The sequence below is a fragment of the Pelophylax lessonae genome (assembly GCF_965119305.1).
Source record: "Pelophylax lessonae genome assembly, chromosome: 3".
Classification (NCBI taxonomy): Eukaryota; Metazoa; Chordata; class Amphibia; order Anura; family Ranidae; genus Pelophylax; species Pelophylax lessonae.
Window position 1 is genome coordinate 23,300,783 of NC_138770.1, and position 16,530 is coordinate 23,317,312.

Here is a 16,530-nt window from a genome sequence, read left to right on the forward strand (position 1 = left end):
TTTCATGTAATCATACAATATTTTGTGCTCAATATAATGTTCTCTGCAAGTTCCACTTTCTACTTCAGTGAACTTATTTTGTTAATATAAATTCACAAATGAATGAAAAGTTGATAAGGTGTGAAAGTTCTCCGTGCTCCAAACTGTGCCAGCTGTAGTGTAGCCACGCCTTCTTCCACCTCTTACACACGTGATGGTGAGGGCGCCCCCTTAGTAGTGCTTCCCCACTCACCAGAGCAATATGACTCCCAGCTTTTCAGCTACCAGAGTCACAAACATCCTTCACACTCTCCTCACCTCCGATGGCAAAGGAACTGGATCCTCCTCGCTCACTCCTGCAAGTCTGCTGCGCTTTCTGTCAGTCTCCCTCCTAGACTCGGCTTCCTCCTCCAACCGCTGTTCCAGCAGGAGCTCCGCCTCTTCATACACACTCAGGGAGGAGAGAAAGGGGAAGGATATACAGTACATACACACTAGTGATGTCCAGTTCATGAACGACTCGGTAGGAAACAGTTCAATATTCAGTGAAGGAGAGCTGCTCTGGGCTGATGGTAATATGATCCTGGAGTGAGGAGCTCAGCTCCTCCCTCTAACCAATCAGCGTCTCCCAGGCCAGCACACTGAAGGACTGGCCAGAAACACAAGCTTGTATTGAACCGTTCAGGGAGAAGAGTCGAATCATTCAGTAGTTCAGTACACGAGTTACTGAGTCAAAAGAATCGAAACCTATGAGTCGGTCTCTGTTAGCACAGTACACTAAGAACCGTTCATCACCAGCACATACAGCTGTATACATGAAAAGCAGGTTTCTGTGCATGTGAACTGCATTCTGATGGGCAAACTTCACAGTTAACTTTGCCAGCTATCAGATTTGTCCAGTTTTTACAGCGCATGCATAGCAATAAAAGTCTAATTTTATTACTGTGGCCGAAGTACCCGCACACAGTAATAAAATCTGATCGTTATTCCTGTGCATAATCTGTAAAAACTGGTCAAATCTGATAGCTGGCAATGTTAACTGTGAAGTTTGCCCATCAGAATGCAGTTCACATGCACAGAAACCTGCTTTAAATATATACAGCTGTCACCTGAAGTCCTGAACGTGATAATGCTGGCTAATCTGAAAAAGTGTATTGTGTCTGACATACCGTAGGCTTGAGACAGCTCTGAGGAGCCAAGAAGGAGTTAAATCAAAGAAAACATCCCCAGAGAGCTGCCAAACGTATGAGTCACTCTTCTCATTCAGCTCATTTGAATAGAGTTGAGTCGGAGCTTCAGTTCACTTGCTTGTCAGTAGACTCAGCAAGTGAACCGAAGATTCGATTCAATGAATCGGTTAATTTCAGTGAGTGACTCGAAATGAACCGATTCATTTCAAAGAGTCGAACTTCCCATCACTAATACACACATAGCACATGGCCGTGTTCACACTATGAGAGGTTTCTCAGGGCTGCAGTTCCTCTGAGCTCCACAAAGTGGTGATCTCTCTTCTACCCAGACAGGAAGTCTCTATGGAATACAGACAGGAAGTCTCTATGGAATACAGACAGGAAGTGATGTTAGGTAAAGAGGACATTCCATAGAACGTAGAGGGAGACACTGCAGGAATTGGCGGCAGAGGAGGTAATAAGTAGATTAACCCCTTCAAGGGGATCAGTTGATGATTAATATATCTTGCTTCCAAAGCTGACCACACATGGATGGAAATGTGATCGATCCCTGCTAAACCAGCTGAATTTCCATGTATCTATGGTCACCTCCCCTCCCCCTTATCTCCTTCATTATGTAAGTCATGCTGAGATAATCTCCCATTGGCTGAGCAATATTCTCATTTGTCTCTGAGCTCCTTCTTGCTATTCCTCGTCCTGCCTGTTGTTTCCTTGGATAGATTTTCTGTGTAGTGACCCCGGCTTCATCTCTTGGATGCGCTCGTCTGTTGCTTGTCCTGACCTTTATCCTGATTCCTGGATCTCCTCCTCATCTCTCCTCCATATTCTCTTACACAGCTTTTCTCCACACCTGCAGTGACCCTGGGGGGTGGAAACTTGGCACCAGCATGCAGCAAAATCCATCCCCACCATTCAGAGCTCTGGAGAAAATTGTCTGCTATTTACACTCCGTTCCTCCGCACGTCACCTGATCACATGAGAGCTTATTTCACACTCCTGACAGATCTCTGTATGGTAAAGGTCAAAGTTCACTCTTCATTTTAGGAGAAGTGGGAGGCACCCAGGAACAATGATTGGTTTGCACAGGATCCTCATATAGAGGGCCCCTCAAATCTCCCCATCTAAATGTCCCTCCATTCAGAGTCTATATGTCCTATGACATCACACTGACCTCACAGCTCCTCCCCCCAATGTCCATCCATCTGGCTTTTTTTTTCTCATGCTCTTAGGATGTAGGCGGTCCCTTGGCATCCTCATTAGCAAAGTGGATCTATTGGTCCTGTGTTGTATGTAATGATGTCAGAATGCCTGAAACAAGCTTTTAACCTGCGTAGTGTGGGGGTCCTGTGTTGGTAAACTATACCTCAGCCTGAGGTGGGGCTTTAATCAAATGGAAACCCGAATGGTGGGGTGAGGAGGATTCTGGGAATTTCATTTGATTTTACTATTTGTGTTCAGATCTAGAGTTTTCCTCCTGTGAAGTCTGGAGATCATATGACCATCACATTGCCTCCACCTCCCCCCCTGATAGAATAGAGAAATACAAAGAAGATTCTAGAAGTCACCAGAGAGATCATGGAGGAGAGGTGAGCGGTGCTGGGAATTCTGGGACATTATCCAGTAACAGACAAGGGATGTGTCTGGATGGTGACTGTATCATTGTGTGTGTCAAGTTCCTATAAGGTGTCAGGATGTCACTGTCTATTTCTCCATGGAGGAGTGGGAGTATTTAGAAGGACACAAGGATCTCTACAAGGACGTCATGATGGAGAAGCAGCCACCCCTCACATCACCGGGTAAGAGGAGACTTTATTGTAAAGGAGAGAGCAGTACGGAGGCTCCACCTAGATCCCCCATCATCTGATAAACACATAGAAACAATGTATTCAGTCAGTGTGTGTGTTTCCTACAGATGGATCCAGTAATGGGAACCCACCAGAGAGATGTCCCCGTCCTCTGTATTCCCGGGATTCCACACAGGAAGGTCACACCATCCCTCACCATCATCAGGTAGATGAGGAACAATCACTGATAGTATCATTAGTATCTGTACAGTATCTGCATTGTTACCATTGATGTTATTTTTATTATATATTCAGATTGGAAACCTGAGAGATTCTAAAGTTGAGGTCAAAGAAGAGATAAAAGAGGAGGATGACGAGGATGGGGTGATGGAGGAGTCAGAGTTTCCAAAAGGACACAAAGATCTGTACCAGGAAACCACGGAGGAGTCATCAAGCTACAGGAACCCACCAGAGAGATGTCCCCGTCCTCTGTATTCCCGGGAATCCACACAGGAAGGTCACACCATCCCCCACCATCATCAGGTAGATGATGGTCAATGATTGGTAGTTCTAATTTATATACAGTATATATGTTATAAGAAATGTTTTATTATATATTCAGAGAGCAATCCTCGGGGATGATAATATTGATGTTAAAGAAGAGTATAAAGAGGAGGATGAGGAGTATGGAGTGATGGAGGAGTTTTCAGAAGGACACAAGGATATGATGGAGCCACCTAATACCAGAAACCCACCAGTGAGATGTCCCCGTCCTCTGTATTCCCAGGATTCCACACAGGAAGGTCACACCATCCCTCACTGTTATAAGGTTGGTGAGACAGAGATTATAAAACACAGACTCATGGAGACCATGTGTGGATTTTTTTGTGATGTCACAATAATAAATCTTATATTTTACAGATGATATTCTCTTTCATTTTCTTGGTTTAGAGTGGAGATCCAATCGATATAGAATTTGAGGTGAAAGCAGAAGAAGAAGAAGAAGAAGAGAAGTATGTGAGAGATGATCAGCAGTCTATGGAGGAGGATGGAATAACGGGGACATTTATAGAGGAGGACACTCCTACAGAGATCAGTAGAGGTGGGTCATTAATAGTGTTGAGCGAACACGGACTGTATTATTCGTGTTCGTACCGAATAATTGGATTTTTGTTACCCGAACATGGACCCGAAAACTTTACTGTATGTTCGGGTTTAAAATCCGTGTTCGGTCATTTTATTTCTGGGTTTGTATGTATTGGCGCGCTTTTAATGGCGGGCTTTCAACAGCCAATCAACAAGCGTTTAACTGGTGTGCTTTAAGCCATCCCAGCCATGCCTACAAATGTATTAGTAGCTGTGATTGGCCATCTGAAGCATGTGACCAAGTCTTTATAAGTTCGAGACCGAGCGCCACTGCGTCATTCTGCTGTAGTACAGGGACAGAGCACACATCATACGTGCTGGCTGCTGATTAGGGACAGACAGTCATAAATTATATTGTGTCCAAAAATAATTCAGAATCAGGGACAGGTCAGAGTGCTGCAGGCAGGGCGAGTTGTTAGGGCATTTTAGGGTGAGGCTGGAGATAGGCAGGGTCAGTGTTCTACAATCGATTTTGCTGTGTGGGGGGGGGTTTGCAGTGCCGACAGTGACCGATCTTATTGATCATTTTAGGGCGAGGCTGGAGATAGACAGGGTCAGTGGTCCACATCGATTTTGCTGTGTGTGGGGTGGTGTGAACACCATCTTTTTGCCCGCTGAGGAGGAGGGATAATACACTGCTGTGTTCACATGTGCTATTATTGAGTGATTTCAAAATTTATACACTTTTTTTCTATTCCACTATTCAATATACACCCTTTTGGGTTAAAAAAATTAAATTGTGGCATAGTTTGTACTAATCTATTTAAAAATTACAAACTTAAAGGGGAATTTTCTTTTTTTTTCCCTCCATAGCCTGCAGCAGAGCTGACTGATATAAGACACTGCTGTTCACATGTGCTATTGAAAAATCACCAATTTTATATCATATTTTCTATTCCGCTATTCAATCTACACCCTTGGGGTAAAAACTATTAAATTGCGGGATAGTCTGTATCGGTACGTGTGAGATACACCTTTCCAATTTTTGGGGCGCATCTCATACTGCCGAGGATTGCAGGGTGCTTCAGTCTGCCTCCTGCCTGTTCCGAACTCCTCCTACTCCTCATTCTGCCTTTGGGGGTACAAAAAATAGTAATTTGGGCCTAGTCTGGGTCTGTACGTGTGAGATACATACACCTTTTGATATCATATTTTCTATTGCAGGGTGCTTCATTTTGCCTCCTGTTCGGACCTCCTCCTACTCCTCATCCTCATCCTGCCTTTAGGGTACAAAAAATTGTAATCGGGGCCTAGTCTGTGTTTGTACGTGTGAGATACACCACCGTTTTGTAAAATTTTTCCTATTCCGCTATTCAATATACACCCTGTTTGAGTGTAAAAAATTAAATTACGGCATGGTGTGTATCGGTACATGTGAGATACACCTTTTTAAATTTGTTTGGCGCATCTCCTTCCACCGCCGAGGATTGCAGGGTGCTTCAGTTTGCCTCCTTTTCCCAACTCCTCCTACTCCTCTTCCTCATCCTGCCTTTAGGGTACAAAAAATTGTAATCGGGGCCTAGTCTGTGTTTGTACGTGTGAGATACACCACCGTTTTGTAAAATTTTTCCTATTCCGCTATTCAATATACACCCTGTTTGAGTGTAAAAAATTAAATTACGGCATGGTGTGTATCGGTACATGTGAGATACACCTTTTTAAATTTGTTTGGCGCATCTCCTTCCACCGCCAAGGATTGCAGGGCGCTTCAGTTTGCCTCCTGTTCCGAACTCCTCCTACTCCTCTTCCTCATCCTCCCTTTAGGGTACAAAAAAATTTAATCGGGGCCTATTCTGTGTTTGTACGTGTGAGATACACCGTTTTTTATCCTTTTTTCTATTCCGCTATTCAATATACACCCTTTTGGGGTAAAAAAAATAAAATTGCGGCATAGTTTGCATATTTGACTGTGAGATACACCCGTGCGATACTGTTGTTGTTTTGTTCCGCTATTCAATAAACACCTTTCTAGGGCAAGATCATAAATTACAGAAATATGAGGAGACCGTCAAATAAGGGCCGTGGCCTGGGTCGTGGTGCTGCTGGTAGAGCTCCTGTTGCAAGAAGAGGACGTGGTCGATCTGTGCCAGCTATACGCACAAGTGAAACACCTTTCTCAAATGTAAATAGGCGACAGAACCTGCAGCAGTATTTGGTAGGGCATCATGCGCCTCTAGAAGTGATGAGGCCAGAAGAAGTACAGGCGATAGTAGATTGGGTTGCTGACAGTGCCTCCAGTTCCTTCACATTGTCTCCCACCCAGTCTACTGCAGAAAGTTCAGAGTTGGCACCTGCAGCCAATGTCCAACTGTCTTTCACCTCACCCCCTCCTTGCAATTCAGGCAAGCAGTCTGAGCCCCAAGTCATGCAGCAGTCTCTTCTTCTTTTTGATGACTCTGTCAGCAGGGTTTCCCAGGGCCATCCACCTAGCCCTGCCCCAGAAGTGGAAGAGATTGAGTGCAGCGATGCCCAACCACTTATTTCTCAAGATGAGTACATAGAAGGACCATCGCAGCACGTCTCCGATGATGACGAAACGCAGGTGCCAACTGCTGCGGCATTCAGAATTGTGGAGACCGACAAGGAGGGCAGGGGTGAATACTGGGTGGAAGATGATGTGGAGGACGATGAGGTCCTCGACCCCAAATGGAATGAAGGTCATGCAGGTGACCTGAGTAGTTTGGAGGAAGAGGCAGTGGTCGCACAGAGCCACCAGCACAGCAGAAGAGGGAGCAGGGTGCAGAAGCGGAGCGGCCGTGCCCTAGACACTACGCCTGCTACTGCCCAACGCAGCAAGGGAACGAGCGCACCAAAGCGAGCTCAAAGGAGTTCTCTAGCGTGGAAGTTCTTCAGAAAATGTGCTGATGACAGGACACGAGTGGTTTGCACCCTGTGCAATCAGAGCCTGAAGCGAGGCATAAACCTTCTCAACCTGAGCACAACCTGCATGATCAGGCATCTAAGTGCAAAGCACGAGCTGCAGTGGAGTAGACACCTTCAAAACCAAGAAAGGTCTCTGGCTCCTCCTGCTTCCTCTTCTGCTGCAGTCTCGGCCTCTCCATCCACATCTGTAGTGATACCGGCACCTGCCACCCCGCAAACAGACGATCTGTCAGCAACACCACCACCTGGGTCACCAACCATCTCCACAATGTCCAGTGGAAGCGTTCAGTTTTCCATCTCCCAAACACTTCAGAGGAAGAGGAAGTACCCCCCTACCCACCCGCGATCCCTGGCCCTGAATGCCAGCATTTCAAAATTCTTGGCCTTTGAAATGCTGTCATTCCGTCTGGTGGAGACGCACAGTTTTAAAAGCCTTATGTCGGTGGCTGTCCCACAGTACGTCGTGCCCAGCCGCCACTACTTTTCCAGGCAAGCCATCCCTTCCCTGCACAACCAAGTGGGGGAAAAAATTAGGTTTGCACTGCGCAACACCATCTGTGCCAAGGTCCACCTAACTACCGATACGTGGACCAGTAAGCTTGGTCAGGGGTGTTATATCTCCCTAACGGCACACTGGGTAAATGCAGTGGCGGATGGGCCTGAGGCAGATAGCAATTTGGCGCATGTCCTTCCACCACCGAGGATTGCAGGGCGCTTCAGTTTGCCTCCTGTTCCTAACTCCTCCTACTCTGCTTCCTCATCCTCTACCGCCTCCTCATCCGGTCAGTGTAACACCTTCACCACCAACTTCAGCACGGCCAGGGGTAAACGACAGCAGGCAGTTTTAAAACTTGCCTGTTTGGGGGAAAAACCACACACCGCGCAGGAGTTGTGGAGGAGCATGGAACAGCAGACAAATGAGTGGTTGCTGCCAGCGAGCCTCAAGCCCGGCCTGGTGGTGTACGATAACGGGCGAAATCTCATAGCAGCTCTGGGCCTAGCCGGTTTGACGCACATCCCTTGCCTGGTGCATGTGCTGAATTTGGTGGTGCAGAGGTTCCTTAAAAATTACCCCGATATGTCAGAGCTGCTACAGAAAGTGCGGGCCATCAGTGCGCACTTTCGGCGTTCTCACCCTGCTGCTGCTCGCCTGTCAGCGCTGCAGCATAACTTCAGCCTTCCCGCTCACCGCCTCATATGTGACGTGCCCACAAGGTGGAACTCCACCTTGCACATGCTGGAAAGACTGTGCGAGCAGCAGCAGGCCATAGTGGAGTTTCAGCTGCAGCACGCACGCGTGAGTCGCTCTGCAGAACAGCACCTCTTCACCACCAATAACTGGGCCTCCATGCGAGACCTGTGTGCCTTGTTGCGCTGTTTTGAGTACTCCACCAACATGGCCAGTGCCGATGACGCCGTTGTCAGCTTAACTATCCCACTTCTATGCCTCCTTCAAAAAATGATTCGGGCGATGATGGAAGAGGATGTGGCACAGGAGGAGGAGGATGAATAGGTAACATTTCCAAGGCTTTCAGGGCAGTCATTCGCAAGTGGCTCCGAGGGTGGGTTCCTGCACCCACAAACGCCAGGGACACAATTGTCCAGCAGGGGCACAGTTCTGGAGGATGAGGAGGAGGAGATGGAGGAGGAGATGGAACCATGTTCACAGCAGGGTGGCACCCAGGCCAGCTCATGGCCATCACTGGTGCGTGGCTGGGGGGATACAGAGGACACGGACGATACACCTCCCACAGAGGACGACCTTTCGTTGCCTCTGGGCAGCCTGGCACACATGAGCGATTACATGCTGCAGTGTCTCCACAACGACCGCCGAGTTGCCCACATTCTAACTTGTGCTGATTACTGGGTGGCCACGCTGCTGGATCCCCGTTACAAGGACAACGTACCGTCCTTAATTCACTCACTGGAGCGCGATCGCAAGATGCGCGAGTACAAGCGCACGCTGGTAGACGCGATGCTGCTGGCATTCCCACCTGACAGCGGGGCCACAGTGGAAGCACAAGGCCAAGGCAGAGGAGGAGGAGGAGGAAGAGGTCGCCAACGCAACCAGGGCACCGCCAGCACCTCAGAAGGCAGGGTTAGCATGGCCGAAATGTGGAAAAGCTTTGTCAGCACGCCACAACAAACAGCAGCACCAGCAGCTCATATGGAACGTCTTAGCAGGAGGCAGCATTTCACCAACATGGTGGAGCAGTATGTGTGCACACGCCTACATGTAGTGAATGACGGGTCTGCCCCCTTCAACTTCTGGGTCTCCAAATTGGGCACATGGCCTGAGCTTGCCCTTTACGCCTTGGAGGTGCAGGCGTGCCCTGCAGCCAGTGTATTATCTGAACGTGTATTTAGCACGGCTGGGGGCGTTATCACAGACAAGCGCAGCCGCCTGTCCAGAGACAATGTGGACAAGCTCACGTTCATTAAAATGAACCAGGCATGGATCCCACAGGACTTTTCCGTACCTTGTGCAGAATAGAGATGGATACCGACCTTACCCAGCCATTGTTCTATTTTTGATCTTTCTCACTCTTTTGGGGTGTACCCTCATTTAAAATGACTGAAAAAAAGCAGTGTTGGCTACCTTGTCCTCCTCCACCGCCGCTTCCACCTACAGCGCCCATAGGTGTGCGCAGCCTATTGCATTAGGGTGTGCACCCCAAAGTTTAAATACACATGCATGTGTTTGCCTACATGTATATGGCCCCGGTACATTACTCTCCCTGCTGGCAAAGTGAAATAGAAGTGTGTGGCACTTCTCTTATGGCAGAGCAGGTCCGAGGGAGATATTTCCCATCTCCTCACTGGCAAACAGAGCGATAATGCTAATGTGCCCTAGGTGATTAGGGTGTACCCAGGCACACCCGGCACACCCTGTGCGCACGCCTATGACACCGCTACATCCACCACCACCTCAACCTCCCTCCTACTCCATATGGGCCTCATCCTTCACAGATGAAGAACATTGTTTTATTTTTCTGTTTTTTTTTTTGTTGTTTTAAGTTATTTCCCTATCCACATTCGTTTGCAGAGCACTTGCCATGCTCTTAACTACGTTTTGCTGCCATTTGCAGCACTCTAGCCCTTTCCATTGGTGTTTTAGAGCCATTTTAGTGCCTGAAAGTTCGGGTCCCCATTGACTTCAATGGGGTTCGGTGTCCGGGAAAAGTTCGGAAAAAGTCCGGGACACTGACCCAGACTTTTTTTTCAGGTTCGGCCGAACCCGCCGAACACGGACATCCAGGTGTCCGCTCAACTGTAGTCATTAACACTAAATACATTCCTCCACCCATACTGTGCACTGATTGGTCCAGAGTGGGGCGGGGACTGGGTGATATCAGCCTGTAATATCTTGGTCACTTACATGAGCTGTGTTCCCCGTCCTGTATTCCTGTATTTCTCTCAGATAATCTTCCTTCTCTGTGCTGCAGACACAATTTATGTCTCTAGACTGGATTTATGGAGATTCTGGGATTCGGCTGGCAAAAAAAATGTGCATGATATAGGCACCTAGGTTATGAGTTTTGGGCCTTCTGCCCCATGCCTGAGTCTAATGTCATGTTCCAAACAAATGAGGAGGAGATACTGTACACCACATGAAAGGTCCATCTCCATTCCTCAATATAACGTCATATTCCAAACAATAAAATTGTAATAATTTCAATAGCATTATTACTTAGTGATGTTTGGTTGGGTAAGGTTGTATCATTGATCCATGTCAGATCTCTTTTTTTTTTTTTTTTTCAATTCTTTTATTTGTATGAAAGACAACTTCCAGGCATAATAAACAGTAACATTCCTTATAGAACATATGCTGAGACAGTGTATTACAACATTGAAGACAATTCAGTCATAAGGTTGAGATCTACATCAGTAGTAGAATAAGAGGTGTTCTACAATTCCTCTAATGGGAGGAGTTATGCAGGACTAGAAAGTACCCGGAGTTGTCCGTTTCAGTTTTGCATAACGTATAGAAGAAGGAAGGAGTAAAGTGAATAAGTAGTGGAAAGAGAGAGGGAAGTAAAAGAAACCTAGAGAGAGGCAGAAGAGGATAAGTAGGTGGGATGAGTGGGGAAGGGGTAAGGAGGTGTGGAGGGGGGGGGGGGGGGTAGGAGGGTTAGCATTGGTAAAGCTATGGCCCTACATCAGCAATACTTTCCACCAATATTTTAGAGCTCCCCCAAACTCAACATAAGGTCTCTTTAGTATTGCCACCCTTAATTACAGAGCAGCCTTCATCAGAGAGGACAAATATATTCCATTATAAATAAAACGTGATGCGCCAGAAGTGCACAAAATTAATTGAAGTGACCGTATAAACAATACAGTGTCCAAGTATACAATTCAAAAAATGCCGTGTTCAAAAGATGCCGTGCTCAAAAGCAATGTGTTCAAGTGTCCATATATCAACTAGAAAGCCTTGATCCCGTGAGAGATAATAATAAACACCAGTGTGTTGAATCCCTTCACCAGAAAGATTGGCCTCTCATCTCAATATATGACCCAAAACGGGCCGGCATTAGCCTATATGGGGATAATGGACTTCAGGGATGACTCTCCAGCCTCCGGAGGTGAAAGGCTGGAGAGTCATCCCTGGAGTCCATTATCAACATTTAGGCTAATCCCGGCCTGTTTTGGGTCATATATTGAGATGAGAGGCCAATCTTTCTGGTGAAGGGATTCAACACACTGGTGTTTATTATTATCTCTCACGGGATCAAGGCTTTCTAGTTGATATATGGACACTTGAACACATTGCTTTTGAGCACGGCATCTTTTGAACACGGCATTTTTTGAATTGTAAACTTGGACACTGTATTGTTTATACGGTCACTTCAATTATTTTGTGCACTTCTGGCACATCACGTTTTATTTATATTACTTTGATTGTGAGGTGAGGACACGATTAGTGTATGCTGCCGGTCATTTTCATGCACATTGATTGCTGATATATATTTTGATGCACATTGATTTTTATGCACATTGAATTTATCATCATTGCACTTGGTTTTGCTCTGATAGTTTATTGTTTAAATATATTCCCTTGACCCCAGGTTTTGGTATATCGTTCGTGTTGGGGACATGTCGAGAGAACAAGGTTTTCCATTCTATTTATTTCTTTGAGCCACATGCCAACAGTCAGGGCCTGTGGGTTTTTCCATTTAAGAGGGATGCACATTTTAGCAGCATTTAGAAGGTGACAAATGACAGAATTTTTATAGGTCTGGACCGGGATGTTAAAGGCATGGAGAAGGAAGAGAGCAGGGTCATTGGGGAGGGGTCGGTTTATAAACCTCTGAGACTTTTCATGTACTGTCTTCCAGAACTCCACTAGTTTAGGACACAACCAAAAATCATGTAGGAGTGTCCCCTGGCCCTTCCTGGTATCTCCAGCACTGATCAGAGAGTGTGGGGAAGAATCTGCTCAACCTTGACGGCGTGTGGTACCACCTTGTTAGGAGTTTGAAGTTGGTTTCTTGTATTTACGTGCAGATGGATGATGTAAATGTAAATGGAATGATGTGATTTTGTTGGTCTGGATTAAAGTTACAGTCTAAATCCCATGCCTCTTAGCTAAGAATGGGGGTTGGTAAGTCCCCTGGGGTGTGATCGGTAATGCATAGGTCGTGGATAATACCTGTGTCAGTATTCCGTCTTGAGAGCAATGTTCTTCGAAGGGTGTAAGTTGTGTGTTGCGTTCACTGGGAGGTGGCAATGAGTTTAAAAAATTATGGAGTTGCAATGCCCTCCAGAAATCTAGACGGTAGGGTCCCGAGGAATCCATGAGGTCTTTGGGTGCAGGCCAACTAGATGATGTGGAAAAATGGGAGGCTTGGAAATAGCCTGACTCCATCAAGGTCCTGAATGTTTTATCTTGGTAGCCCGGGGTAAACTGGGGATTCCCCAGTATGGGTGTCAGTGGCGAGTGCGTCGGGGAAAGTGAAAGTTGTGTGAATAATTTAGAGCAGGTTCTTATCATGTGACCTATGAGGGGATGGCGTCTTATGGAGTCTGGTACTGAATGATGGCACGATGGAGCTCTATGGAGGGGTATGTCGCATTGGGCCTGTTCTAGTCTGGGCCAAAGCTTCGCTTCACCATGACGACACCAGTCTGAGTTTCCCCAATTGTGTAGCCTGATAGTACTTGCATAAGTCCAGCACTGCCAGTCCACCTAGTCGTTTAGGAAGCAAGAGTAATCTCCTACATAGCCTAGGTCGCTTATGTGCCCAGATAAAATCCACTAGTAGGGTGTCATCTTGTTTAAAGTATTGTGAAGAGATGAATATTGGAAGTGCTTGAAAGAGGTATAGGAACTTAGGGAGTATGCAGATTTTAATAACGTTGCATCTTCCAAACCATGAATGGAGGCCAGAATTCAATTTATCTTATAGAATGTGGACTTTTGTTTAGGAGGGGGAGAAAGTTGAGCGTGAAGATGGGTGAAAATTTTGGGTGGTATGAGAGTGCCCAGATATTTCAGCGCTGAGTTCGTCCATTTTAGCCTAAAATTCAATCGCAGTTGGTGGAGGAGGGGGTTTGATAAGCCTACTCCCATAGCTTCAGATTTAGTAAAGTTGATATTTAGATTGGACAGAGTGCCATATGCCTCAAACTCATGAAGAAGATTCGGTAGAGAAATTATGGGATTCATGAGGGAAAATAACATGTCGTCTGGAAACGCTGATATTTTCTGCTGGGTCACCCCAACAGTCATGCCTGAGATATCCAGGTGGAGGCGTATTCTACATAAAAAGGTTTCTAGTGATAATGCGAAGAGTAAGGGTGACAGGGGGCACCCCTATCTTGTCCCACTCGTAATTGTGAAGTAATCCGATAAGATACCGTTCACCTTAACCTGGGCGGCAGGGGCAGAATAGATCTGGGAGATCCAGTTTAGCATGGTGTTGCCCTAAGTAGTAAGGGGCAGGGGGGGGGGGGGTATGAAGATAATGGAGATAAAAAGAGGGGAGGCAAAGATGGTATGAGAGAGGAAGAAAGGAAAGCCAGGCAAGCAAAGAATATGAGAGAGTGAAAGAGAAGGGGGCAATCCCACAGAGAGAGGCCGCAATTTACTAAGAGATGGCAAAAAAAATGCTAAGACACTCACCAGCAAGGAGCCGGATGATTGAGCGTGCGCCTATGTGGGGTTGTGGTTGGAAAGAGCCAAGGGACGGGCCCCCGATCCCCCCCCCCCCCCCCCGGCCCGGCAGCCTTCTTGAATAAATGAAGAATGGTATATAAGGTGTAGCCCTGCCCCCTAGAGGACTGCTGAATTTTCACACTTTAAGGATTCCCTTGGGTTACCCGTAGCAACTGCTTGCAGAACTTGCAGAAATCTTAACACTTTATGTTCTTGGCTCAGTCAATGATCAGTCTAGGGTTAGTTGTTTTTGTGGTTTTATTTCATATTGGGATAGGAGAAGGGATGAGTGGGATACTCCAACTGATGAACTATTCACAATTCAGAGGACTTCTAGCTTGAGAATGCGGCAAGGCCGCTACTTCATCCTGCCACTTGAATGAAGCTGAGGTAAGTGTTCCTATTTGTGTTTCTCCTCAGGGTACTCCCCCAGTACCCCCTTTCTCTGTACTAGCTGACACCCGTCCACTGACTATAAACTCCGGAGTGGTCCCCTTCTTGGGCAGACCCCTGGGCAAGATCCTCTGTACTCACGATACAGTTTTTCCAGATTCTCGCAGTGCCCCAACTCCTCCAGTCAGCTCTCCTGGACCTCTGGGTTCAGCTCCTCTCCACTGGTTCACCAGGCTGACTGCCTGTGACCATCACCAACTGCTGCAGAAGAGGAGGCAGCCACCACCCTCCTTCTGGGACTTTGCTTCCCGCCAAAAGACCTCTACCTCATGTGCCCCTGGCTTTTTATACCCTACCGCACAATTCACCAAGACAACCCATCTGTGCCAATCCCTGGAGCTGTATCAAAAGCCTGTATGTTATTGGCCAGGTTTCCTCCAGCATCCAATGTGCCTCCCCATTGGATCAGCTGGGGACACTCCCTTAGACCAGATGAATCACACACCGGGCACACTGAGCAGACCTAACTCACAGATCCTGCTCCCTGATAAGCAGAGTGCAATATAGAATTTACCTGCTGCTCCTCTGATAGGCAGACAGAGCCAAAACTATACTCAATCTCTAGCACCTGACTAGGAGGGTGCTACATCCACCCCCCACCAAACGAGCCATGTCCTCACTGGCTCTGGGGCAGCCGCCCCCTACAAAAATTTCCTACAAAAATAAAAAGAAAAATATAGATATGCTGTACAAATATTCACAAAAATTAATGCACCCCCCATCAAACAAAACTCTGCTTGAGTGGGTAACATGTCAACCTGACTAACTAGCTAACTATAACATTCACTTTTCAAAAATGGAGGGCCTTGTCAGACCCGGACATCCCGTGCAAGCCTGCAAAGGAAGAATTAAAGGTTAACACTTCCAACATTTGCATATTAATAACATTCTACCTAATGTAGTGAGAATGCCCTCTCCTCAGAGGCGACCTTCTCACCCAAGATCCCTAGCTACACATCCTGGCAGATATCACCTCCGGTAGGCTTGACTAGGCGTTCAGCTCCACTCCTGTACAGGTGACAACCAAACCCTGTCAAGCTAACTATCTACCTTCTAGCCACAATGAGTGACTGAAACAGACACAGTCCCTTTACCACCCGGGCACTGACTCTTCTTCCATTTCAGCCACGCCCACAATTTTCTGAAAGACATGTGGAGTCCATCCGACTGATGCTCACAGTGTCCCTCACACCTGTAGCACCGAGGCTACATGTCTTCTTAAGGACAAGGTATTTGCTGGAGCCTGAGCAACCTGTCTGACTTGTGGGTGTTAACAGTCTCTTCAGGGGCCCCTGGCACTAGGGCACCCCCCACCGAAGACACCTTAGGCCACTACCCGTTCTCCCTGGGTAGCAACCCAACAAAGTTCCATTACTGGCCCGTTGGCCCAATAGAATCTTCACAAGGCATCTTTGTAAACAGTGTCTCTTTGCAAAGAATTCTCCTCTTCAGCCCGATGACCTAACTACTCCACAGAGTGTCCTTTTATCTTGAGGTGTTACATGATCCTGGCCCGATGGCCCAAAGGGTCTCCTTTTTAGCACAGTTATAGTATCACAAGAGTCCTCCTTTAGTAAGGGTCTCTTCTTTTTTAAAGTTGGAGGGTTGGCCCTCTTTAGTGGAACCACTCAGCAGTGGTAATTGTAGATTTCCCAATCCCTTTTGCAAGGATAGAAGGGAAAGGGGTATTGGAAATAGGGCTTGGGCCCTAGCAACAACGATAAAACTTGAAACATCACTGTACACTTTACAATCGGGCTCTCCGGCCCCTCTTCTTCTGTAAGCAAGTAAGCAAACTCAGGCTAGCCAGCCTCACAAAACTCAGCATCCTGTGTCCTTAGCAATAGTAGTCAGGATGTGGGATTCAATATACTCCAACAGTGCTGCGCCAGACAGAATAATGTGCATAAACACAAATCATAAAAATCACAGTGCA

The 16,530-nt window shown here is 46.8% G+C and overlaps 2 protein-coding genes across 2 annotated transcripts in view; both read right to left on the reverse strand.

The window, feature by feature from the left end:
• LOC309550248 (uncharacterized protein) overlaps positions 1-16,530 on the reverse strand; it is a gene marked incomplete at its 3' end in the record, with an annotated part of 251,308 nt that overhangs the window by 154,317 nt on the left and 80,461 nt on the right. The gene's annotated exons all lie outside the window — the stretch shown is intronic.
• Positions 1-16,530, reverse strand: part of LOC309550687 (uncharacterized protein) — a 411,684-nt gene that overhangs the window by 19,672 nt on the left and 375,482 nt on the right. The gene's annotated exons all lie outside the window — the stretch shown is intronic.